Source organism: Urocampus carinirostris, chromosome 19 (assembly GCF_059441175.1).
Source record: "Urocampus carinirostris isolate Australia breed hairy pipefish chromosome 19, RoL_Ucar_1.0, whole genome shotgun sequence".
In the NCBI taxonomy this organism is placed as follows: Eukaryota; Metazoa; Chordata; class Actinopteri; order Syngnathiformes; family Syngnathidae; genus Urocampus; species Urocampus carinirostris.
This window is the reverse complement of record NC_142367.1, coordinates 18,109,076-18,134,568: the sequence shown is the minus strand read 5'-3', so window position 1 is coordinate 18,134,568 and position 25,493 is coordinate 18,109,076. Positions and strand designations below refer to the sequence as shown.

The following is a 25,493-nucleotide window of genomic DNA, read 5'->3' as shown; positions in this document are numbered from 1 at the left end:
CTTGGGTCTATTGCCTCGAATGGCAGGTGCTTTATCTGGCCATGCAGGCCTGCCCAGTTGCCCTGTGTCCAACACAAGGGCCACACGTTGCAACCAACCGGAGCACGAGACCGAATCTCTCCGCAACAAGTGAGAGGACGGTTTCAAATTTGGCATCATGTTTTCTGTTTTTTTTTTTTGTACAAGGGAATCTCCTCAAATCGCCGAGCATTATAGCAGGAAACTTTCTTTTTGTGCTAGTAACTTTCAGCGGTCGAAAACTCCCATAATCTCCGGCGCTCCTACCCCCCCCCCCTCTATTTTTTTTCCACATCGTTCATTCATTGTGTTAATAAATTGTGTGATTACTTCCATCGGCCTGGTTGATCGATTCAATTTTTCTGGGATATGAATTCATATCAGAACTCAAAAGAACTCAAGTAATAACAATTTAAATTTCATCAGTGTAGGAAAACGATTTACGGTGGAGCACAAGCAACACTGATTGCAGCAAAGAATAATTCGTTTCAATCCTAACGAGTTTCAAAATTAAAGCTAGAAAAATCACTATACAAGTAAAAGGATTGTCTTACCTTAAACAGCTGGGTCACAACAATGGACCAAGCTAATACTTGGGTTGATTTGACCCAACTTCTTATGTTGTTTTGCAGATACAATCGTGTCATTTCAGAGTTTTTTGTACAAAAGAATTCTGCAAAAAATATAATGTTTCGTTAAAAATAACACCCCCCCAAAAAGAATACGTTTATACCTATAAATCTTGGGCATTTATTTTAGAAAAACCCAAACTTTTGGTTGTTTTGCGTAAAATAACCCAGAAAAATGTTTTTTTCCCATTTTTAAGAATTTTAGAGAACACTTAATAATAATAATAATGATTAATATAATAGAACAACACGGCAGCACGGCGGCGCAGTGGTTAGCGCTTGTGCGGCACAGTTCATGTCATGGGAACCTGTCGTGGGTTCAAATCCAGCTCCAGACTTCCTGTGCGGAGTTTGTATGTTCTCCCCGTGCTTGCGTGGGTTTCCTCCGGGCACTCCGGTTTCCTCCCATGTTCCAAAAACATGCATTTCAGGTGAATTGGCCGGTCCAAATTGTCCCTAGGTGTGAATAAGCGCATGAGTTGTCTGTCCCTGTGTGCCCTGCGATTGGCTGGCAACCAGTCCAGTCCAGTTCCCTGCCTACTGCCCGGAGATGGCTGGGATGGGCTCCAGCCCCCCCGCGACCCTAATGAGGATAAGCGGTACGGCTGATGAGATGAGATGAGATGAGATAATAGAACAACTTAACTATGAATATCGATACTGTATTGTAGACTTATAAACCACAGTATTCTGTCAGCTTAACAATGTCAGTACGTTTTACCTCACCATAGAGGTAGGTAGTACATTTACTCTGTTACATTTACTTGAGTAAATTTTGGGAAATTTTGTACTTCTAGGAGTATTTTTAAATACCTATACTTTCACTTTACTTGAGTAAATTTGGGAAGAAAAAAACAGAACTTTTACTCAGCTACATTTGGCAACATTAAAGTGGTTACTTTCTTTACTTATAAATTATAAATTCCCGTGATGTAAGTACGCGTCTGTCTCCGCTAAGGCACATTTATTATGACGGAGATTTCCGACAGACTCTACCATGATTAACCAATCAAATGTACCATCCTTGTCATGTGACCATATTTCACTTCAATGGTGGAAAAGTTATTTACGAGCAACACAGATAAAAAATGTCGCTTAGCAATACCAACTATGAAAACACAGAACTCTTTAAAAACCATTGAGGGACAATTCAGATGAATAAGCAAATGACAAAATGGATATGTGTTATCTGAAACGAATTCCACGCTAATGTAACCATTTTAGAACCTGACATATTTTGCCTCGCCGGGATTCTTTATCCGGTTTTATATTCCTTTCGAGTTCAGACTTATGTTCCATTTATCGCGTATTGAATTTCTAATTTGTACTTTCGCAAGTATTCAAATTTTCGGCGTTGTCTCGCCAATGTGTTATCCAATATTGAGGGTAAATTTCCATAAAAATGCGACAGCGAGCAGCGAAGGTTTAGCTTAGAGAAGGCGTGTCAAACTCATTTTAACCCGGGGGCCACACGAAAGAACAAACATTCTCTTGGGGGCCGGACTAGTAGATGAGAGAGAAAGAAAAAAAGAGAGAGAGAAATAAGAGAAAGAAAGGGAGAGAAAAGTAGAGGATGGGACAAAGAAAGAAAGAAAGAAAGGGAGAAAGAGAGAAACAGCAAGACAAAAGAGAGACAGAGATAAAAGAGAGAGAGCTTGATAGTTAGACAGACAGATGGACGGACAAATGATTTCATTTTTAGTTTTCAATGTTGTGAAAAGAGTAAAAATAAATAGAGGTAGCTAGATGGGTGGAAATAAAGTTACTTAGCTTGCTAGATGATTTGCTGGCTTGATAGCTCGAAAGCTAGCTCGATTGCTAGCTCGATAGTTAGACAAACAGATGGACAGACAGATGACCTGATTTTTAGTTTCCAATGTTGTGAAAAGAATAAGAATAAAGAGAGTTAGCTAGATGGATAGACATATAGTTACGTTGCTTGCTAGATAATTTGTGGCTTGATAGCTCATAGCTTGCTTGATCAATAGCTCGATAGCTAGCTCGGTAGCTAGATCAATAGCAAGACAGACAGATAGACAGTCAGACAGACAGATGGACAGACAGACAGATATCCCAAGCTGTATCGCTGTCTTACTTTCTAGCGTGAGGGTTTCTTGTCTTTGTTAACAAAAAAAAAGGAAAAAAGAAGGACCGAAATCTCTTGTATCCACAACACAACACCTGGAAAAAGAAAGCGTTCATTAATCTGGGGCAGCCGCTCACAATCTGCGGTTTTAAGGACCCGCTGTTCCCAAACCACATGTGAGGCGGCAGGGGCCTTTTGCTTTACAACAACTCTGGGTTATTTTGGGGTCATTGTGGCCCACTGCTTTCTTAATTGACTTTTTAGAAGCGTTTTGTTTAATACGCCGTCGTTAAAGCTATCTAAATATAGTGCTCTGACCTCATCTTTTCCGGAGCTTTCCGAGAGATAATCCTCTGTGTTTTTATTTTGATTTTTTTTTAAGCTTTCTGGGGTAAGAGCTGATAAAGAAATAATGGGAGTCGCTCACATAGATCCTTGTTTGTTTAAAACCAGGGGTGGGAAAACTACAGCACGCGGGCTATGTACGGGTTTTTTAACCTTGTCATGATTACTGATTTGAATCACCTGTGCTCGCTCATTTGTCGCCAGCCGCTGCGGGCTACCTGATCTGTTCCCTGTCATTTTTAAGCCCAGTTCTGTCAGTCTCTGGTTGTCAGTCTGTCAGCGAACCTCTGTTGTTACAAGGCAAGCATTTTTGACCCTGACTCCTGCCTGTCTCGTTTTTGCACCCGTTTTTGCACCCGTTTTTGCACCCGATTTTTCACCCGTTCGTTTCTGATCTCCCCGTTTGTTTCCTGTTTGTTGATTCCAACCACGTTTGCTCTCCCGTCCCGGCTAACGACCCGTTTTTGATCCCGACCAAGTTTTTGCTCTCCTGTCCCGGCTATCGACCTGTTTTTTCGTCCTTGACACTGCCATCTCCCACTCCGAACGATCCACTTCCGTATTCCGATCACGATCCGATTGCAATGAGCGGTTTGCCTCCCGCGTCCAGAGTGCACCGGATCGCGGGGGCTGCCTTTCGTTTTTCTAACAATAAACTTGTGGTTAACGCTACGCATTTGGGTCCTGATTCCGTTCTGGTCGTGACAAACCAGGCCTGCTGGGGGAAAAAAGTATTACAAATGGTAAATGGTAAATGGAGAACTTTTGTTGTTTTGTCCCCAGTGTCCCTTTGTGGTTCGATTGAATAGGTCATTGACTATCTTCTTGGCTACTAATTTATGCAAAAATCTACCAGTACATTATAGAAAACAACCTTAACTGTTTATTATCAGTATTAGTATACTACAAAAAAAATAATCCTACAATCATTGGCAGAAATACTTGCTAATTTCAGGTCTGTTTGTTTGTTACTTTGTTCCTAGCATTTTCCATTTCCATTTTCGGTCTTTAATTCTTTTTTGGGCTTTGTCAGGTTTGATTTTTTGTTTTTGTTTCTGTTTTTTTGTTTGGGCATTTTATTATTTGTTTGTTACTTTGGTCCTGTTTTGTTGATAAATACCGTGATTGTTTTGAGCAACCCTACTTCAGTTCCTGCTTCCCTTACATGGATCAATTACCCTGAAACTTAACAGATATTTAGACATCTTTTCTAAAATTGGTGGATGGTGAATTATTTTGTCCATTTTATGAGAAAAAATGCTAAATATAACAATAAATTGTGTGCTAGATTAGATAATTTTCCTTTTTTTCCCCATTTATCTGCCAATGAGTGGTACACTGCCAAAATAAAATGTAAGTTTATTTGCAGAAAAAGTAGGCAATTTTAATTGTGTCCTTTTTTAATTTTAGCACACTTTACTTTGTTTACCGGTTAAATAATAAAAAGTATAACTAAAACAACACAAATTATTTTTTTAAGCCGTGTTCTGTTTATTTCACATATTTTTTCTTATCTTTGTAAAAAAGAAATTTAAGTATAATTCAACATCTGCTAGATCATTTATTTTATTTTAAAGGGACATTGTGCATTATTTAGCGCCTCTTAGTGGTAAAAAATCTTTCATCGCTGAAAAAAAAACCAATATCAATTTGAAAGATAAGTAAATACTCATAGTTCAAGGATTTCATATTCATCTCACATAACATAAAGCTCAACTAGAGAAATGATATGATTGTCTGCCATCTTGATGCTAAAGGTACCCTATGAAACAAAAAACCTAGTGAAAGGTTGGGCAAAAAAATAAAATGGTTTGGTTTGGCCACTCATTAATTTGTATTGTGCTTTGTAGCACTTATTTTTGGATGCATGACACAATACATCTAGCGGACAATTATTACCTAGCGTCCCTTTCTGTACTTTTTCCCCTGGTTTATTTAAAAATAAAACAAGATAACATTTTAGATAATGAAAAAGAATACTGTAATACACCTTGATGTGATCAACAATGTACTCAGTCGATGATTAAGTCTCTTTGCCAATTTAATAAAAAAATAACAGGCGATATAAACATTCACACAAGAGCTACTGTTGGTCATACTCACACCGTTCACGTGCACACCAGACTCACTTTAAAGCACAAAGCTCCCGCATTTGTCGTCTCCCTCACACGTCCTTTCTTAAACGGACCATGCGTGAACACAAGCAACAGATATTGAAATACTTAAAATAAGGATTGTTTTCTGTCAAAGGAGTAAGAATTCATTTTATCTGTTGCAGTGTAGTTAATATTATTAGCATTATTTGTGGTAGTAGTAGGTGTCATGATAACTGATGCAGGGTACGTGAGTCTGCTCCGTTGGCGCCAACAGCCGCGGACCCTGATTGGCTGTTGTACTCTTTTTAAACCCCCGCCTTCCTGTCAACATTCGTCAGTTCGTCTGCGAACCTTCGCTACACGCTAGGCAAGCTTTTGTGACACCTGACTCTGCCCTGCCCTGTTTTTCATCTGATTCCCGTTGTCAACCGCTTGCCTGGACCCGTTTATGTTTTTGCTCCTCCGTCCCGGCCATGGACCTGTTTTTTTCTCGCTCTCGACACTGCCTTCGCTCGACACGGAAGTGCCACTTCCCAGCCATCTGCTACCCGTGACCGACGATCATCGGATCTGTCTGTCCATCTGTCTGTCTAGCTATCGAGCTAGCTGTCGAGCTAGCTATCGAGCTACCTATCAAGCTAGCTATCGAGCTATCAAGCCAGCAAATCATCTAGCAAGCTAAGTAAGTAAGTAATTCTATATCCATCCATCTAGCTAACTCTCTTTTTTCTTACTCTTTTCACAATATTGAAAACAAAAAAATAGATCATCTGTCTGTCCATCTGTCTGTCCATCTGTCTGTCCATCTGTCTGTCCAGCTGTCCATCTATCGAGCTAGCTCCTTCTAAATAAAGCTGAGTAAAACGAACGCAATCGGGTCCTGTCTCCGTTCCTGGTCCGTGACAATAGGTTGATATTGGTTCTATTATGGTTATAATTGAATAGCTATAAAATGTGTTTACCAAATTAGCAAAAGCTTCTTAATCAGGGGAATAATTACAGAAATTAAGATTTTAACACTTGGGAAATACATAATAATAATTCAAATACCAATGACCCAGGAGTGGCGTGTTATCCGCAAATACTTTAAAGGAAATCGGGCTCATCGTGAACCCGATTTTTCCGATCCCCCACGCGTTTTTGTGCGTGTTACTGTCTCCACACAGATTCCCCCCGGCTTTAAATAACCACGGCAGTTATCTGCGGTGACACTCTTTCCTTTAATTGACCCTTCCGAATAATGAATTCTTTGAATGGGAGATTGGCGAGTGAGCCCATAATTCCCTCAATATTACATGTGTCCGTGCTCAACGGGGCATGCTAATGACAATCACGCAATATTTAATTGCGTCCAGCTTCCCTCGTTTCCAAAAACATCGGCTTCGGTAGCTACAAATCTCCGAAATCCCTTTTGGAAGAATCATCGCAAAGATAACACTCTCCAAGGTGAGTCAGATAGAAAAATATAGAATGACGCATGATTATTCTGAACCTCCATTTAGAGACTATGGACTTGAGTTTAGAGGAGGAATCCCTTCTTAAACAGTGACATGAACCCTAAGAATGATGACCATAAAACAAGAGGGTTTCTATATTACACAGTAGTAGAACAAACTTCTATTCCATAGCTTATGACCGACCTATATTTCATATTGACCATATCTGTGTATTGTTTAATAATGCTACATTTATCGCAACATGGTTATCCTTTTTATTTTGGCGGCCTGGTCATCCTGGAAAGGTGATTAGCTCATATGCGGTCCCTTCTCAAGGTTTCTTCATTTTTCTCAAGTTGAGATTTTTTGAGTTTTTCCTTGCCCTCATGTAGGTTTTAGATCAGGGGATGGTGTTATAGTAGTCTGTAGTTTGCAATAGACTGTGGTCTGTGCAGCATAAGCGGTGCAGATAATGGATACCGTAAATTCCGGACTATAAGCCGCTACTTTTTTCCCAAACGTTCAACCCTGCGGCTTATTCAGTGATGCGGCCAATTTATGTCATTTTTCTAACGCCCGCCAGCGGCGCTCGAGTACAAAAGGTAAGATTTAGACCGGCGGAATATATGCGCCGAGGAAGACTGCAACTTCTTGGCTTGTGCACAAATTAAAGTAGCGTTAACATACCCTCATCATGCAAAATGCAAAAAGAAAGGCACATCAAAACAATCCACCATCACCAACGGGTTCCGAAAAGCCGGTCTGCTGCGTGACGGAGAGGAGGGCACAGAATCAGGGGTGGATGAGAGTTCCAGCGACAGTGACAGCGCGAGTGAGGCTGCGGGAGCGTGGGACAAAGTCTATATGACAAAGTTTCTTTCCGACACTGAGGAAGACGACTTTGACGGCTTCAGTTCTAAGGAGGAAGATGAGGACGGTTTACCGTGATTTTTACAAGTACGGTATGTCTTTTTAACAGACCCGTTTACTGTGTTGCGAGCGTGTTGCGAGCGTGTTGCTAGCGTGTTGCTAGCATTAACTGCCCTGATTGGCTGTTGTACTCTTTTCAAACCCCCGCCTTCCTGTCAACATTTGTCAGATCGTCTGCGAACCTTCGCTACACGCTAGGCAAGCTTTTGTGACTCCTGACTCTGTCCTGCCCTGTTTTCCATCTGATTCCCGTTGTCGACCTCTTTTCTGGACCTGTTGATGTTTTAGCTTCTCCCTCCCGGCCATCAGCCTGTTTTTTTCTCGTTCACATGAAAGTTATATTATTATTATTAAAGCTTTGAAAACTCTCTCGGTGTACCGTCTTTCTTTGTAAATATGTGTAACCATGTATAATATGTATTTGCAACTGTATATTTTTGTAATGTATTTATTTTAGAGACTTATTCTGACATGTTTTGCACGGGCGAATCAAAAAGAAGGGGTGAAAAAAAAAAACGTAAGTACCGGTATCATTTTCTGTTCATTTTGCCGGCTGTGATTTTTGGACTGTACTTTAATGAAGGATATTCAGTTTCAATTGCGGGACTTGAAGTCGGGTTTGGGTTAATTCTGTGTTTGTGTTACATTTTTTAATGTGGGCGCATGCGGCTTATATACAGGTGCGGCTTGTGTAGTACAAATCACATAATCAGGTGCGTTCTATAGTCCGGAATTTACGGCAATTCTCAACATCTGTCCCCATAAGGGCTTTTATAGAACTTTTATTAGAAAACAGCTCAATTGCACATGTCTGATATCTGATTAAAAAGTCTTTGTGTTTGAAAAGGACCCAGTTTGACTCTTCCTTTAGTTCTCTGGGTAAACAGTTCCTGATTTACAGACACTGCAAACGCTAAATTCTTGAGTGACGCTAGGCGCTAATGTGGCTAGCGGTAGGTGAAACGTCGTGCTAAAAAGATCAAGTCAAGTCATGTTTATTTGTGACGCCCTTAATCACAAGGGGTCTAAAAAGGCTGCACAGACAACAGACTATTGCAAACTACAGACTATTATTACACTATCCCCTGATCTAAAACCTACATGAGGGAAAGGAAAAACTCAAAAACCTCAACATGAGGAAAATGAAGAAACCTTATGAAGGGACCACAAATAAGGTATCCCCCCCTCCAGGAAGACCATAAAAAAACAATACACAGATATTGTCAACGTGAAATATAGGCCATTCATAAGCTATAGAATATAAGTGTGATTTAATCCTAGATTTAAACAGTTCCACTGAGGTTGCAGATCTAATCTCAGGAGGCTGAGCATTCCACAGCACCGGGGCCTAAATGGGGAACGCTATCTAACTTATGGATTTCTTCTTGGCTCTTGGGATCACTAGTCGACCAGTATTTTCAGAGCAAAGGCTCCGGACTGGAAGATAGGAGGAAATTAAACCGGAAAGATATGAGGGAGCAAGTCTATGCATGACTTTGTATAATACCAACAGAACCTTAAAGTCACATCTTAAGCTAACAGGGAGCCATTACACGTTAGCTAAAACCGGGGTAATGTGCTCAAACTTTTCTTGTTTTGGTTAAAAGCCTCACTGATATCTCAGAGGTTTAATATTTTTGTCACGGACGGACCGGGAGACAGGAAGTGTGAACTCATTTTGCGTGTACGATCCGTCACTTTAATTTAGAAAATAAAAGTTGTCCAACACGCAGGGACCAAAGACAAAACAAAACAGGCTTAAAGGCAATACAAACTAGGTATACTCAGGTCAAACGGGCATGAACAGGTCTTTCCTCAAGTTAAGCAATGGTCTGGCAACGGGCAGTCCCAAAAGGAGCGCTTAAGTATCCCACACGCAATCAAGTCAATCTGTCTCAGCCGGTGTCAAGGGGCGGGACCAGCTGGGTGCCATGACGACCGTGCAGGACATGACAATTTTAGCTTTTTGGGGATCAAAATGCTTTGGAATCTACATATTCAAAGAGAGTCTATAGCAGAGATAGTATTGGAAGCAGAACAAGTTGTTTTATGTATCCTTGCCATAGTTTATATTCTAACATTTCTGAGAAAATCACAATGATCCATCAAGGGTGAGCTATTGGTCAACCAGGTCCTGGGTGCTATGTATTTTTCCATTATCTACTAAATGCCATCCACCGATCTGGAAAAATTAAATAATAATAACACAAAGATGAGGTTTGCGAGTCGGAGTCATCGCAGGCTCTGCCGTGGACTTTGAGCAAATCGTAGTCACTGTTGTTTGTTTTAGTGTTGATGAATCTACCTGGGTGTTCTGCTCCTGTTTTTTGTCCCGCCGACTTCATAAAAAAGATGATGTCATTGTCGGGAACACGCCGCCGACTCAGTGTATCGTGGAGTAAATCACCTTTGTCGCTTTTGAAGACTGAGTATACAGTAAAACCCCTGGTTACTGCGTCTCTACCTTACGATTTTCCAGGGTACGACGTTTTATCAGCCCTATACAACGTCAAATGTGCCCCAAAACTAAATGATGAAGTAACAAGTAAATTCTAACTGGTTTGTCGACGTCATTTAACATACTGGTCCGCCAAAATGCCAGTGTACTATTCGCTGAACTCCTTCCCACAATGCCTTTCTCTTTCTAAATTTAAGTGCTTTGCAAAGTTATAACAAAACACTATGTTTTTTTTGGTACTGTATTTATTAGCTCTGGGTCCCAAGAATTGCTTAATGAAGAAGCAGAAACATAATAACCATGGAAACGAAGCTTGCGATTTACAAGATTTATGAAGAATGCACCTAAATCATTACCCATGCTAAATTTTATGGCTGTAATAAATCAGGGACTTACAGTAAGGACATTTTCTAAGCCAATTAAAGGTAATAGGTTACTTTTTATTTGGGGAATAACAGAAATATACGCTTCCAAAATTATACAAACTTGCTAACTCACATATATGCAGCATGAGTCCCATATAAAACATTTTTTTTCAAAATTAGGTAAAATTTTCTGCAGAAGAAAAATAAATCGAAGTCCAAAAACTATGGAAAAATGTTGATTTTTAAATCAAAATGAACATGCATTTTAGTTTATCCCTTTATTTCACATTTTCACTTTTTGCATGAGCACAAGCACATAGACAAAGAAACACAAAACAATTCATATTAGAATGTCACGGTTTAGACAGACTAGGACCATATTTGTGTCACGTTTAGAACCTTTATTTAGAGATGGGGGAAACAGGAGGGAGGGTCTTGGAGTGAAGAGAAATCTTGAAGTGGATTTGGGACTACCTTTAAGGAAGATGGCTCGAAAGATGGAAAAAAGAGAGAAGCGAGCAACTAGGTTGGTGTAGCAGGTCTTAGGGTAGGTAAAACACGAGTCTGGGCGACCGGGGCAGAAGAGAAAGCAGATGGATTAAACAGGTCCGGGTTTCAGAGTCAGAAGCAAAGACAAACAGGTTCCGGGTGTAGGCTTTACCGATGATCCGACTAAGGTAGGCTGTAAGGCCGGGCTTTGAATAGAGAGCTTGATTGGCAGGGAAATTCAGAACAGCTTGTGGTAGACGAAAACAGACAGGTGCATTAGCTCAGGAGGTATAGCGCTCGTCTTGGCATCAAGAGGCCGCTGGTTCGATTCCCGGCTCCTCCGTGTTGTATGTCTAAGTGTCCTTGGGCAAGACACTGAATCCCTAATGCCCCCAATAAACAGGTAGGCGCCTTGCATGGCTGACACCCTATTGTGTGAGTGTGTGTGTGAATGGGTAAGTGTGAAACACATTGTAAAGCGCTTTGGGAGGTCTTCATTGACTTGAAATGCAGACCATTTATCATTTAGCTCATGACATCAAAAGACTGTATTCACCCAACCCTTTTAATGCATGCACTTAGCATGTAATACATTTTTCTGTCCACTTGATGGCGTAGTCGAGGAAATGAGTCATCTCAAAGCTCTTACGTGTGTTTGAAGCATTTCCCTGAAGGGCTTTACTGCTTTATGGGGCATCATTTTGCCATCACTACATGAATCGCTACCCTTGATAAGTTTCATGGCCGCAATCAATCAACGATCAGGACTATATGCAAGTACATATTCTGAAGGGATGACAAACTTCACGGGTGGAAGTTTGAAAACAGTTTTAACCTGCTGTCTTCTCCCACTCTGCATCCGCCCGCTACTCCACCCGACCAGCTCAAGTTATGTCACTGCAATATGCAGTCTGATTTTTTTAATATTTTGCCTCAAACTTATAAGAGAATCATGATTAAATCCAGTTTGCGGTACTTTTGTTAATATGTACGCTAATAGGATGTGTCTGTGCTGTGTTTGAAAACACTTGTTTATTAACATAATCTAATTTTTCAAAACCAGAAACCGGCTTTTAAAACTTCAACAACAGCAACACGTCTTTACGAGACGTTAATAGTACGATAAATGTCACTTTTCCAATGGTATGCGTCATCGCTCAGGCCCGTTTGGAATCTGTCATCGAGTGTTTGGCTGAAAGCGAAACAGCCTGCGTCTCGGCTCCCGTCTGGAAACGGATTTGAAAAATTAGAATTTGAGGAAATTCCAAAGGCCGTCCTTGCGCCTTCTCGATGACAATCCGTCTTGCGCTTACGCTTGACATCATGGAAAACTTTTGTGTTCGCTGTTCGGAGGCTCCACTGGGGATGTTTCGGTTGAAAAATAAGGATATAACCCTGAGAGTTCTTTCATCAGATAGTTTCTGATTGAATTATCTATTTAGATACATTTAATTGGAATATATTTACAGTGGAACCTCGCTTTTCGAAGGCCTCTCAGTTCGAACAAATCGAGAAATTCTTGCCTCGCTGTTCGGTCAAAAAATCGGAGTTCGAACGCCGGTACACTAGGGTGCGATGCTGAGCGGCGTACGGGTGTTTTAGCCCCTAACTATGCCTCCGAAGAAGGTCAATGCAAGCAGGACAGGTGAAAAAAGAAAAGTTGTTCGTACAACTATTGCCTTTAAGAAAGACATAATAGCTAAATATGAAAGAGGTGTGCGAGTTTCCGATCTTGCTAAGGGAATACAGCATGCGCCTTCTGCTGACCACCACAAATCCTATTCATAATTCTTTTCTTTATCTTTTTTTTTTTTTTTTTTACACGTTCGTGTTAGCGTAATCTTTCATACGGAAGATTACGACAACGCGAACGTACGATTAGCCTGGGTTAGCTTTATGATTCGAAGTAAACATTCAGGGTGTTGGAACTGAGCCCAAAATTCAGGGTGTTGGAACGGAGCCCCCTTTCCAATGAAGCGCTAGCCACTTGTGGTGCTAAATGACTTGTAAACGACCTGATTTTTTTATTTTTACACGTTCATGTTGGCGGCATCTTTCGTACGGAAGATGACGCTAACGCGAATGTACGATTACCCTGGGTTAGCTTCATGTTTACGTTAAACATTCATGGTAAACATTCAGGGTGTTGGAACGGATTAAAATGATTTACATTATTTTTAATGGGAAAATCGATTTCGGTGATTGAACAAATCGGTTCTCGAACAGGGTTCTGGAACGGATTATGGTCGAGAACCGAGGTTCCACTGTATATAAATATACATGCAATGTGACTAACCAGAATATCTTAGGTTTTAGTATATTTTTTATTGTTACTTGCTGAAACAAGTTACCAGTAGGTGCAGTAGATTCTCAGAAAACAAGCAAGACCCAGCATTCATAATTTTCACGCTCCGAAGGCTGTGCAATTGGGCTAATAGTTCAAAGGGTGTGTTAAAAAATAGCAGTGTCTGCTGTTGAGTGTACAAACTCAAAACTATTTAGTATTTCCCAAAGACAGGTGGTAGTTAGCAATCCTAATATTTAGGTGCATGACCACAGTTTTTCTTATAACTTCTTCACATTTGTGTGGAATGGATTTAACCAACTTGTGGAACCTTTCTGTTTTTAATTCACTCCATGATTGCCAAACAGCATACCACAATTCATTTACAATTCTTGCTTTGGCGTCACAAACAGCATTTTTTATATTACCCCACAAGTTCTCGATTGAATTTAGATCTATGTATTTGGCCGGCCACTCCATAAAATTAATTCTACTGGTTTGGGACCAATAATACTGGTGTGTTTGGGGTCATTGTCTTGTTGAAACACCCATTTCAAGGACATGTCCTTTTCAGCATAAGGCAACATAACCTATTCAAATATCTTGACATACAAAAACTGATCCATGATTCATGGTATGCGATAAATGGGCCCAACACCAGAGTAGGAGAAGCATGCCCGGACCATGATACTTGCACCACCATGCTTCACTGTCTTCAATGTGTACTGAGGTTTAGGGGTCATCTCACACACGGCCTGTGGCCCCTGGGCCCAAAAAAAGACAATTTTACTCTTATCAGTCCTCAAAATGTTACTCCATTTTTCCTTAGACACTAGTTGATGTGTTCTTTGGTGAATTGTAACCTCTTCAGCACACACACAAACAACTTGAAGGTACAAGGGTAATCATTTCTTCTTTTTAAATAAAAGTTTTCTGTTGCTATAAATAGCTCTTTTGGAGATGTTTTTCAGGTATAAATTAGGGTACTGTTTTTCAGAAGCTATGACATACATGTCAAACCTTTGACATTTAAATGCGGTACATGTTATTGCACACACTATTTTTACGTGCCAAACAGAATATGTCTCCAGAATATTAAAATATAAAAGCAAGAGTGTCAGACTTTTGTTTATGTTTACGGACTGTACTTCCCAAATCTATTCAATACGTGGACTGAGCAATTAGGGAATAAAACACTGGACCGTGTGTACAGTAAGATCAAACATCTAGTTGGATCCGGCCATCTCTGTCTGTCCCTCACCCCTTCATACACTCCCCCCCCGGAGGAAACAAAGCCTATTTACAACAAAGACAGTTAAAACATCTTCTTTGTTCCTTTATCTCTTTGTTTCCTTATCCTCACTGTAAAATGTGGAACTGGAGTCGTCCAATTTCGTTGTCACAGTATATCCCATGTTGTAACAATGACAATAAAGGCATATTCTATTCTATTCTATTCTATTCTATTCTATTCTATTCTATTCTATTCTTCTTTTGCCAAAACAGATATCGAATGGGATCTTTGTAGCCTTATTTTCCACACACAAAGGACTTCAAGATAAAGCAGCAGTAGACTAAAGTACTAGTATCAAATCAAAAATTTTTTAGTTGTTTAAATTACAAATAAATGGTAGATTTTTTAAACCAAATCATTAGGCATTTTAAAGAGGAGAAAAGTGGTAGTCTAGCTCATAAAACTGTAGTGATGGTAAGTTCAATTGGATATCTTTTACTAGATCAATTTCTTCATTCCGCACCCTTTAGCTATAATTCCAACCAGCTTTGTGCACACCCACGATGGCCTACAGTAAGTACTGTTTTTCTAAATGTTTGCATCTAACCCATCCAAAATCCAAAACGAGAGCATATGAGGGGGTCCATGAGGGGACCCTTGAATGACACAGAATCAAAAAATGACTTTTTGACACAATTCCTGGAGCTCTTCCGAAGCAATCGCATGCCGCCATGACCAAAGCGTCACATAAACATTCGATCTGACCTGACTCACTGAAAATACGGCGTGCTCCCTCTTCTTGACTTTTTGGCTTGGTGCCCCTGTCAGCTGTGCTGTATTTGCATGACCCTGTGCAGCCCCCTGCAGGTGTCCGACACGCTGCCCGTCTCCCGGACGGTCCTCGGAGGGCTTAATGACGATTGGGGCCCCACACTTGACTGGCCCTCAAGGGTCGTTTCTCATCATCTGGTCACCTCGAGTCACCTTCCAAAGAGTCATAGAGAGCAGTGTGTACATCACAGTGGGAGACGTGTAACTATTTCACCCGGAACACTGCGAGACACCTCAAACGTCCCGGAGAGTTTTAGGACCATGTGATTTTTTTAGGAACATTTTAGACAGTTGCTTTATGGCACTAAAACCCATGTCTTCTTTGAGGCCTTCTTACAAATAATACAGGGTCTTCACCTCATCTCTGTTGAACTTTCTCTTGTTATTTTGTTCAATTTATCAATACAAATTGATGAGACCAGTACATTAAAAATGTTGTGTTCAGGTTCTTTCAGGAGAAGGAAGCACTTAGTAGGAACTGGCTTTTCAATTTGTGAGTATTATGAAGGAAGGGCTTTTCTTCGGCCGCATGTTCGTTTTATATTCGGGTTGTGGGATGGACAAAATATGAGCTGAAATGATCAGTTTTTTGAAGTTTTATTACAGAATATTCTGAGCATGATCGAACTGTAGAACAGTAGTGCGCAGTCAAAATGGCCGATAGAATACTTTAATACTAGGAGGGTGATCTTAAGGCTTTGTGAAAACAAAAGAGTAAGCTCAGGTGCAAAATATTTTTCCATATCAGTTTGAAACAGGAAGCGATATGATAAACCTAAGCTACATCTGACTACAAATAAAACAACCGACACAAAGGAGAAACCTTTCATTGGCAAGTGAATGAATGAAAAAGTTATTTATGACTAAATACATGAAAAACGTTGTACATGACCGAAATATTAAACAAATTATACATCTTACAATCATGGCTTTACATGCAGTATTGCAGAAGTTTCTTAAAATTACTGTGACTCTGGAAAACACGTTTGTTAACTTACTAATTCCAAAAGAAAACACACGCAAGATAAAAAAGGAGGGAATAGTTCTGAAATTACGGCATTCGTTGGACTATAAAATCTTCAATCTGTTCCCACGTATACGATTAAAAATATCTATTATCATTTCGTGCTTCAAGCACACTGAAAACTAACCTGAAAAATATTTGATCTTCTTCTGGCCTGTAAAAACGATCTTTGTGAGGAACTACCAAATTTCTCTTCTGAAAACTAGCATTGTCACTTTTTAAGCTGAAAACAAGCAATGTCTTCTTCTACAATTAATATTAGTAGTAGGTAACTCACTAAAAATACACTGTATACTCAAATATAGTAAGAGAGTGAGAAGTCAAAGTATAAACTGAGATGATCAGTTTTTTGAAGTTTTATTACAGAATATTCTGAGCATGATTTAGCTGCAAAACAATAGCTGTATAATTCACGAGTGCACAGTCACAATGGCTGAGAATTACTTTTATACTGGGAGGGCCATCTTAAGGCTTTGTAAAAACAAAAGAGTGCCAAATATGAGTCGTTTGCCCAGATCTGTTCTAACAGGAACTGATATGATAAGCCTAAACTTAATCCGACTACATATTTAACGAGAAACTTAATATTCGTACTACGTAACTCACAAAAAACATTTTAAATACATTTTATACTCAAATATAGTTAGAAAGTGAAGTCTTGCAATAACACGGTTAACTTTTCATAGTTTTGCTACTTAATTTATTTGCATCGAACATTGTGTTCAGTAAGGGCAGCACAGCAGCGCAGTGGTTAGCGCGTGTGCGGCACAGTTCTAAGGTCTTGGGAACCTCCTGTGTGGGTTCAAATCCAGCTACCGGACTTCCTGTGCGGAGTTTGTATGTTCTCCCCGTGCTTGCGTGGGTTTCCTCCGGGCAACCCAGATTCTCTAAAACCAACAATATCCATAAAACACTGACAAAAGTATTTATATGTATTGTAATGTAAAAAACAAAGTTCCAACTCTACTGGTTTTTGTCCCCGTGATGAAGGGTACACTGTTACTTACAGCAAGGGAAATATAGTAATCACAAGATATAACCCCCCATGTTTTCTGGGCTTATCTAGGGATTTCCCAAAAAACTCAGTCCATATCTTGACACATAGATTACACGGAGTGCATTTAAGTGAATAAAAAGGTTTCACATCGCACATCATAGGACAAAATAAACACGGGTGAATCTCAAATGCGACGTGCATTTACCTCCGAAAAAGGGACAACAGTAAACATTAAATCAAAACCGGTTAAAAGGCTGAAAGAGACAAGGACTCCTCCGCGCTACGTCAGGGCTAAACGCTTTCATGAAATCTTAACTGATGGGCCCCGCTTAAAAGCCCACCCAGCCGCAGATAGGACCCTCTCTGGCAATTTATGTTGACAATACCCAACCCCCTCCCGGATTGGGTAAAGATACTCCAAAGGGGAAAGCCGAGCGAAATGAAATAAAAGGATGCCGGTGTATCTTGTCATGTTTTGTTCCCGTTTGTCGGACTTGGCGGGATTGTTTACGACAGGCCCGACTTCGCTGAAGCTCGAGCCTTCTTCAAAAGGAAACGGTCTGATGTTATCTGAGGCCACACCAAAAGGGACGATTCCACGTATCTGCCCTAGGTGGAGATGAACCGATAGCGAGCACCACTTAGCGGCTAGCTCCTTATCGATTCCCTCGTGCTAGCATAGAACAGTATTTGGCGTACTCTCTAATGATTCACAGGCGAAGGAGTGAACGCACATTAACTCAAGCGACTCGATGCAACATGTTTACGATTTCGGCGTATCTTTAACATGGCGGCGCGTTAATCTTTATGGCTATTCGCTGGAGATGCGGCCACTTTTTTGCATGATGTCACACCCAACGTCGTGGCGTCCGAGATCATTCTTGTGATTTATCGGTAATGGAATCCGACGATGAGACTTTCTTTTAAATTAGAGCGATAGCGTGTTTTACAAGGGGCGGTGACACTTTGTGGTTTTGGACAGCATGCGGTGAGCTAACCCAATGTTAATGGTTACAGAAACTCAAAACAAGGAGAAAAGACATCAAGGAGAACAGGAGAAGAGCGTATAAAACACTCAAAGAACAGCAAAATGATTAACAAATAGTCACAATGATTGAAAGAGTTTGCATGTGCTTGATAATGATCAAAATAGAAAACAACAGTGCGGAAAAATAGACGAAATAACCCAACCCTGGCATTGTAAGCACTCTTCTTTGCAGGTGTTCAAAAGTTAGAACCACATTCCTCATTGTAATGAAAAATAAAAGAAATATAACACTAGTTTTGAATAGAAGTTGAGTAATTTTCTTATCAGTTACAGTGATGTTAGCAAAAAACAACTCTTTTCCTAGATCATAGATAGATAGATAGATACTTTATTCATCCCCGCAGGGAAATTCACATTTCCAGCAGCATCCCTTCGCTGAGAACAATACAATAATAAAGCAAAAGAATACAATATACAAATACCCAATGTGACGTGCTAATACCCACTGTAGCGCGTTGTATAGAGTATTTAGATAGTGCTACATAAAATACACACTGCAATAAAAGTACGGTAATATGCAATGTAGGGGGTGTGGTTTAAGGTGGGCCTTTACTCCGCCGGGTGGAGTTCAAGAGCCTCTTGGCATGAGGAAGAAAAGATCTCTTCAGTCTGTCCGTGGTACAAGACAGTGACAGCAGTCTGTCGCTGAAGCTGATCTTCTGTCTGGATATAATGCTGTGTAGTGGATGTGATGAATTGTTCATGATTGACCGCAGCTTTTTCAGTGCCCGTCTCTCAGCTACTGTTGTCAGGCTGTCCAGCTCTGTGCCCACAACAGAGCTCGCTTTCCTCACCAGTTTATTGAGACGAGAGGCATCCTTCTTCGTGACGCTGCCTCCCCAACACACTGCCGCATAGAAGAGGGCGCTTGCCACAACTGTCGCATAGAATATTTTCAGGAGCTTTTTGCAGATGTTGAAGGAGGAAGCAAAGTCGGCTTTGACCTTTCCTACATAGAGCTTCTGTGTTGGCAGTCCAGTCCAGTTTGTTGTCCAGCTGCACACCCAGGTATTTGTTGATCTGGACAAATTCTACACCTTCTCCTTTGATGGTTTCAGGAACCGGGTGATGTGATGTGAGCTGATGTGGCAGGTAGGACAGTCCTCGGTTCGTAGAGCTTGATAGAAGTCACGTGCCCTAGTAAAATCAGATTTTTTCTAGGCATGGTGATGTATTACCAAAGCTTCATTGAAGCATGTTCTGCGAAGGCAAAACCTCTGTTCAGGCTCACATCTGAATCTGGTGCCAAGCATAAGCGCAAGAGAGGCCACAAACTAGTGAGGAAAGCTCAAGTGAAGCTGACGCCTGCTGATTGGTCCGATGCATGCCAGAACGCATTTGAAACACTGAAACACGACTTCGTGACATGAACAGCTCACTTCTTGAAGTAAACAGCTCATCAATCATCGCTAACAACCAATCTGGTGCCAGTGTGAAGTGGAAGAACTATATTACTGGCACAGAAATCACAGTTTTAAGTGATTTAGGGAGTGTACTACTCAAAGGTTACTGATTCAGAACAATATGTATATTATTGGTCTATACTGCACACAAGACGACAAAATAAGAGCGAAAAAACACATAGCATGATACAATCCTCATAAAAGTCGAATACTGGCACTTTTTGTGTTAAAACAAATGCACTTAATACCCTAATCGCAAACATTTTGGTCAAGTGAAGTCAAGTCAGTCTAATTCGTCTAGCCTTTAATCAAAAGGAGTCTCAAATGGCTGCTCAGACCACAGACTATTGCAAACTACAGACTAGTATAACACCATCCCCTGATCTAAAGCCTACATGACAGTGAGGAAAAACTCAAAAACCTCAGCCTGGGGAAAATTATGAAATCTTGGGAAGGGACCGCACATGACGTAATTCTTCTTCCATGATGACGAGGCGGCAATGGATGTTGCATTGATGAATAATCCTGTCCGGAGCCTTCAGCCTTCACTCTGAAAATGATAGTCTACTAGACATCCCAAGAGCCAAGAAGAGATCCGCAGGTTCGAGACCATTCTCCATTCGGAGCCTGATGCTCTGGAATACTCTGCCCTCTGAGATTCGATCTGTAACCTCAGTGAAACTGCTCAAATCAAGGCTTGAAACACACTTATTTTCTATCGCAAAGCAGAGAGCTACTTTTTGTTTCTCATTAACGCAAAGAGCCCCCAATTTTATTGGAACTTTAAAATAGCAACTTAGCTAGATGGTGTGCCAAATAGCACAAATGAAGCTTAATAGATAGCTAGAAAAGTAAACAGAGAAGAACTAAAATGTAGCTAGATAGCTAGCTATATAAGCCAACTAAATAACCAGATACCAGCTCGGTGGCCTTGGGGGTATGGCGCCCGCACCGAGACTAGGAGGTTGTGGTTCAAGCCTCGGCCAAGTCATACCTAAGACTTAAACATTGGTACCCGTTGCCTCCCTGCTTGCCGCTCGGCATTAGGGGTTGGAATTGGGGGGTTTGGTCACCTAATGACTCCCAACACCTTAGTTGGGTTAAGCGAGGGGGCTGGGAATCCCCTCCTCTGAATCAATCTCCCAAAAAGAGTCAGAAATGACTCTAGCCACCTCCCACTAGGGGGATATGGCTGTGGTATATATATATATATATATAAATATATATATATATATATATATATATATATATATATATATATATATATATATATATATATATATATATATATATATATATATATATATATATATATAAAATAAATAACCAGATAGAAAGCTAGAAAAAGCCAGATAGCTAGTGAGAAAAAAAAGAAAAAATTTTGCTTGACATGTAGCGAAAATTAAATTAAATATCAGCCAGATGGCCTGCAAACAATGTAAAAACCTAGCTGGGAAGATAACTAGCTACAAAGTTAAAAAGATAGCTAGAAAACTAGTTAAAAAATTGCCTGTTCATCCTTTTTTTTAAGCCAATCATCTAAATAAATGTTTAACCGGAGTCTTTGAGTTTCCGGTGCCTCATCAATGTTACTGCTGCTGGATCTCAGCGCTGCTTTTGATACTGTCGACCACAACATATTATTGGTTCGTCTAGAACGCATTGGTATCTCAGGAACTGTACTCTCGTTGTTTAGGTCCTACCTGTCAGACAGGATGCAATGTGTTAACTATGGCAATCTGACCTTTAAACAATCTAATGTCCCCTGTGGTGTTCCCCAAGGCTCTGTACTTGGCCCCCTTCTTTTTAGTATTTATATGATCCCGCTTGGTGACATTATCCGCAAGTATAATATTAGTTTCCATTGCTATGCAGATGACACTCAACTGTATGTGTCACTGGAAAAAACTGGACATTTAAGTTGTAGAAATCTGGAGGCGTGCCTTACTGAGATTCAAAGATGGATGTCACTTAATTTTTTACGCCTTAACCCAGAGTTTAATATCAAATACAAAACCTATCACAAAGGTTAATCAAAGGCGTTTACAGATCTTGTCCCGAAATGTTTTTTCGTGTAGAAATTTCAAATATGCTAGCGAGCTGCAACACATGATAATCAGTAGCTCAACATGGCGATTCTGTGAGATTTTATGTTCTGTTTAATAAAGACTGAAGTGGGACAAAAGGCTATTTATGAGAACATAAAAATCAGAGGTTATCTCAAGTTTTTATTTGACGCCGACATCATTATGGAAGAATTGTGGGGACAACACCAAAGGTGGTCTTTGGCTTATTAGTATTTCCTATTATAGCTGCACGCTCAAAATGCTTACGCATCCGTGAAGAATTTTACTGGACATGTTCGTTATCTTTATTTCACTGGGACCTGAAAAAACGGCCTGGATGTCTTTCACAGTGACTAACAAAACCGTTTTGTGGCGCTTTATTTTCATAACTTCACCCAAAGGTGCAGCCAGTAACGTTTACTGAATCTCTTCATCAATCCTTGTCATCTCTCACCGGCAAATTATTCCTTTTGAGCGCTCACATCTGGCCGCATTTTTTTTGTTCTAGAGTTTTTCGTGCTTCTCGCTTTATAAGGAACCGTGAGAGCAGATCTCCAGACTGGAATTTGTTATTTATGACAGGTTTAGTCGGATATTACCGGGGTTGGTTGTAATTTAGGTCGGGATCAATTAACAGGGGTTCGGTGTGACGTTCGTAACCTAGACTCTGGTTCGGGTCTCCAGCCCACCTCATACTTTTCTTGTCCTGTCTTTTTCAGACTGCCTGGCTGGTGGTGATACCGGGAGAAGGACGATTTGAGAGGAGTCGGCGGACCAGCGTCTGGACCTGAAGCATGTCAACACCTGCGTCGACCAGCCAGCAGAGATGGGAAGTGTGTCGTTGCTGTTATGGACTTTTTGTCAAGAACCAGAACGGACTCTCGGATCCAATAGCGTCAGTTTCAAAAGTGCTTTTATTTGAAAGAGTTGTTGGAGCTGGCTCGGGACGTCGACGCTTGTCGGTCGTCAGCCTCTTCGGGCGGAATGGCAGCTCCGTGACGGGTGGACAGAAAGTACAGCTGAGCGGTAAGTCGATGGCTGGGACGGGAGAGTAGGACGCAAAACGTGGAACTGAAAACAGGTCAAAAACGGAAGGCAGGCATGAATCAGGCAAGAGGAGTCGTGGGTACCTTGTAGTCTGGAGAAACACTCAGGGATACAAAGAGTATACCCGGACGTCCATCTCTGGACGCAGAACGCTTAAATGGAGAACGTCAGCCAATCAAGAAGTGCGCTCCAGTGCGCCAAACGATTGCCCCAGTTGACCTCACTTAGGCAATCACGACACTTTTCGGACGACAGACACTCCCCTACTTACGACCATTCGACTTATGTAAAACGGTAGATACGTACATTTTTTTCAAGATGTTGAAAAATAACCATACATTGCTGTAAGTTAGATTTTGTATTGTGTACGCCTTTCTCCGAGTACAGAACAGTACGGTAGTGCTTCGTTATATCATATATATTGTTAATTAGCATTTCGTTGTGAGATACTGAGTTGCTCGAGGTTTATTATTAACAAAGCTCAAAAATGAAGTAGCTTGGACGTTCACTGTAGAAGGAAAAATTACATGCAAATAGAATTAAGTAGAATAAAACAATTTCTTATTCAAATTATGAATTCATTTTCTGCATTAAATAATGGTTTGTAGTATACTGATTAAAGGAATAACCACAAACCTGTCTTTTTTCATTTTCTCCTTTTATGCTTTGTTTTTTTCTTAACTTCTTGATACAACATAAGAGCCGGCTCTCTTTAATGAGTTGAGCCGAAAAAGCCGGTTCTCTAAAAAGAGACGGACTTCCTTTCACTCCACAACTACCACATGAAATCAGAGGCGGCAGACGCATGCGCACAGTAGCATCAAACCGCTCGTTTCGTTTGCAATGAAAAAAAACAATACCGAGATAGAGGCTACCGCGGCAAACTTGTTTGACTTGATTGATTTCGTGATAGTCGGTGTATACAGAAACAAATTTGCGTTTTTCCATACAGATTACTGTATTTTAAGAGTACGTCGTACACGTCTTAAAATACATGATAAACTTACTTTGTACGGCAAAAACGTACAGTTTGATAGGGATGTAATCATAACAACGTGTACTGTATCGCTAGCGCGCTAAGAACTTTGATATTTTTATTGTTTAATATCTCGTGCATCCATTCAATATGGTTGGTGTTAAGTGTAAAGAAGAAGCGAGCCGTTTCTCTTGAAACGAAAGTGGAATAAGAATGCTTGATGTGGTTGAGAAAATAGTCGGAACACTTTTTTTCGGCCACTTTTTACCACTGAGGAGGACCTCTTGAAGCGTATCTTCCAAAAGTAATTTAAACTCAACCTTATCTTTATAGATCATATTATTTTATGAAACGTTTATTTTTTAGTACAAAACAATACAGGTTACCTATACAAGCTTTCGACATACTTATATAAACCTTAAACACACAAAATATGGCACGGAAGCAACTTACCAACAAATTCGACTTACGAACGATCATCCGTAACCTCGTTTGTAGGTAGGGCAGCATCTGTATTTTACAGGCTTGAGGCATCGCCACTGTCATGCACTTTCTGGACAAATTTCAACAAATTACCTATTGTTTTCTTTTTAATTGATGTTCATTATGTTTTATGTGCTGTTACCCAATGCTAAATCTATTGCACCCTGGTCATCCTGGAAGGGGGACTACCACTTGAGAGGCCGATTCTCAAGGTTTCTTTTTTCCTCATACTAAGGTTTTGAGTTTTTCCTTGCCCGCATGTTGGTTTAAGATCAGGCGATGGTGTGATTGTAATCCTATGCAGTCCTTTGAGACCTCTTGTGATTAGAGGTTTTCCAAATACATGTGACTTGACTCTTAACCCCTACATTAATCACCACGGTTTTGCTAGATTTTCTTTATACTTTAAGACTTGGAACATGAGCCTAATTGAAATGTGGACACCGATTCCTACCTCAGACCCAAATGGTTTACAATTAATCAATTGCAAACCATATTATAAGGAAATACTATGTTTAAATGTAGGTAATGATCCGATTGGCAACGGAATATTGGATTACTGGAGCAATCTGAATTAATTGTGAGCATGCCTGGAGAGAAACAAATTACCCTGTATACAAAACGTTTTTGAGTATTTTACAATGCACTGTACCTCCGCCACTGTGTATATGAACATATTTATTAAATCTCATTAATATATTGTACTTCTAACGTTTTTTCTTTTAACCCTTTAGCACATTTTTACCTTTTGAATTTGTTTTACTTTCACTGAAAAGAGACACCCTCCAATTTTGTTATACTTAATAGCATAGAATAGAATAGAATATACCTTTACTATCATTGTTACAAAATGAGTTGAACATTTTATGACAACAAAATTAGACGTGGCACATATAGACTGTACAAGATAAAAGATTAAAAAAAAGATAAGAAGATGAAAATAATTTGGATATATATATAAGCACAAAATATTTACATAAGAAAGTATGGGCATGTAAAAGCAGAAGATATTTACGTTGGGTAATTAATTAATTAAGTAATTCATCCATTCAATTACTCAATACAAGGGAAAAGCAAATGTACATACTTTTCCTCATTTCACTTCTGGCATTATATAAACCAGGGGTGTCAAACATGCGGCCCGGGGGCCAGATCAGGCCCGCTAAGGGATTGAATCCGGCCCGCGAGACAACGCTCAGTGAAGCGCAAGAGAAAAACGAGCTGTAGGTTGAAATATGTCCACTTGAT

General features: G+C 40.2%; 1 long non-coding RNA gene across 1 annotated transcript in view; it reads left to right on the top strand.

Moving 5' to 3' along the window:
- Positions 1-22,513: 22,513 nt before the first annotated feature.
- Positions 22,514-25,493, top strand: part of LOC148347545 (uncharacterized) — an 87,051-nt gene continuing 84,071 nt past the window's right edge. The window contains exon 1 of the long non-coding RNA XR_015847980.1: positions 22,514-22,765. This is a non-coding gene — a long non-coding RNA (uncharacterized LOC148347545). The remainder of the gene's footprint in view (positions 22,766-25,493) is intronic.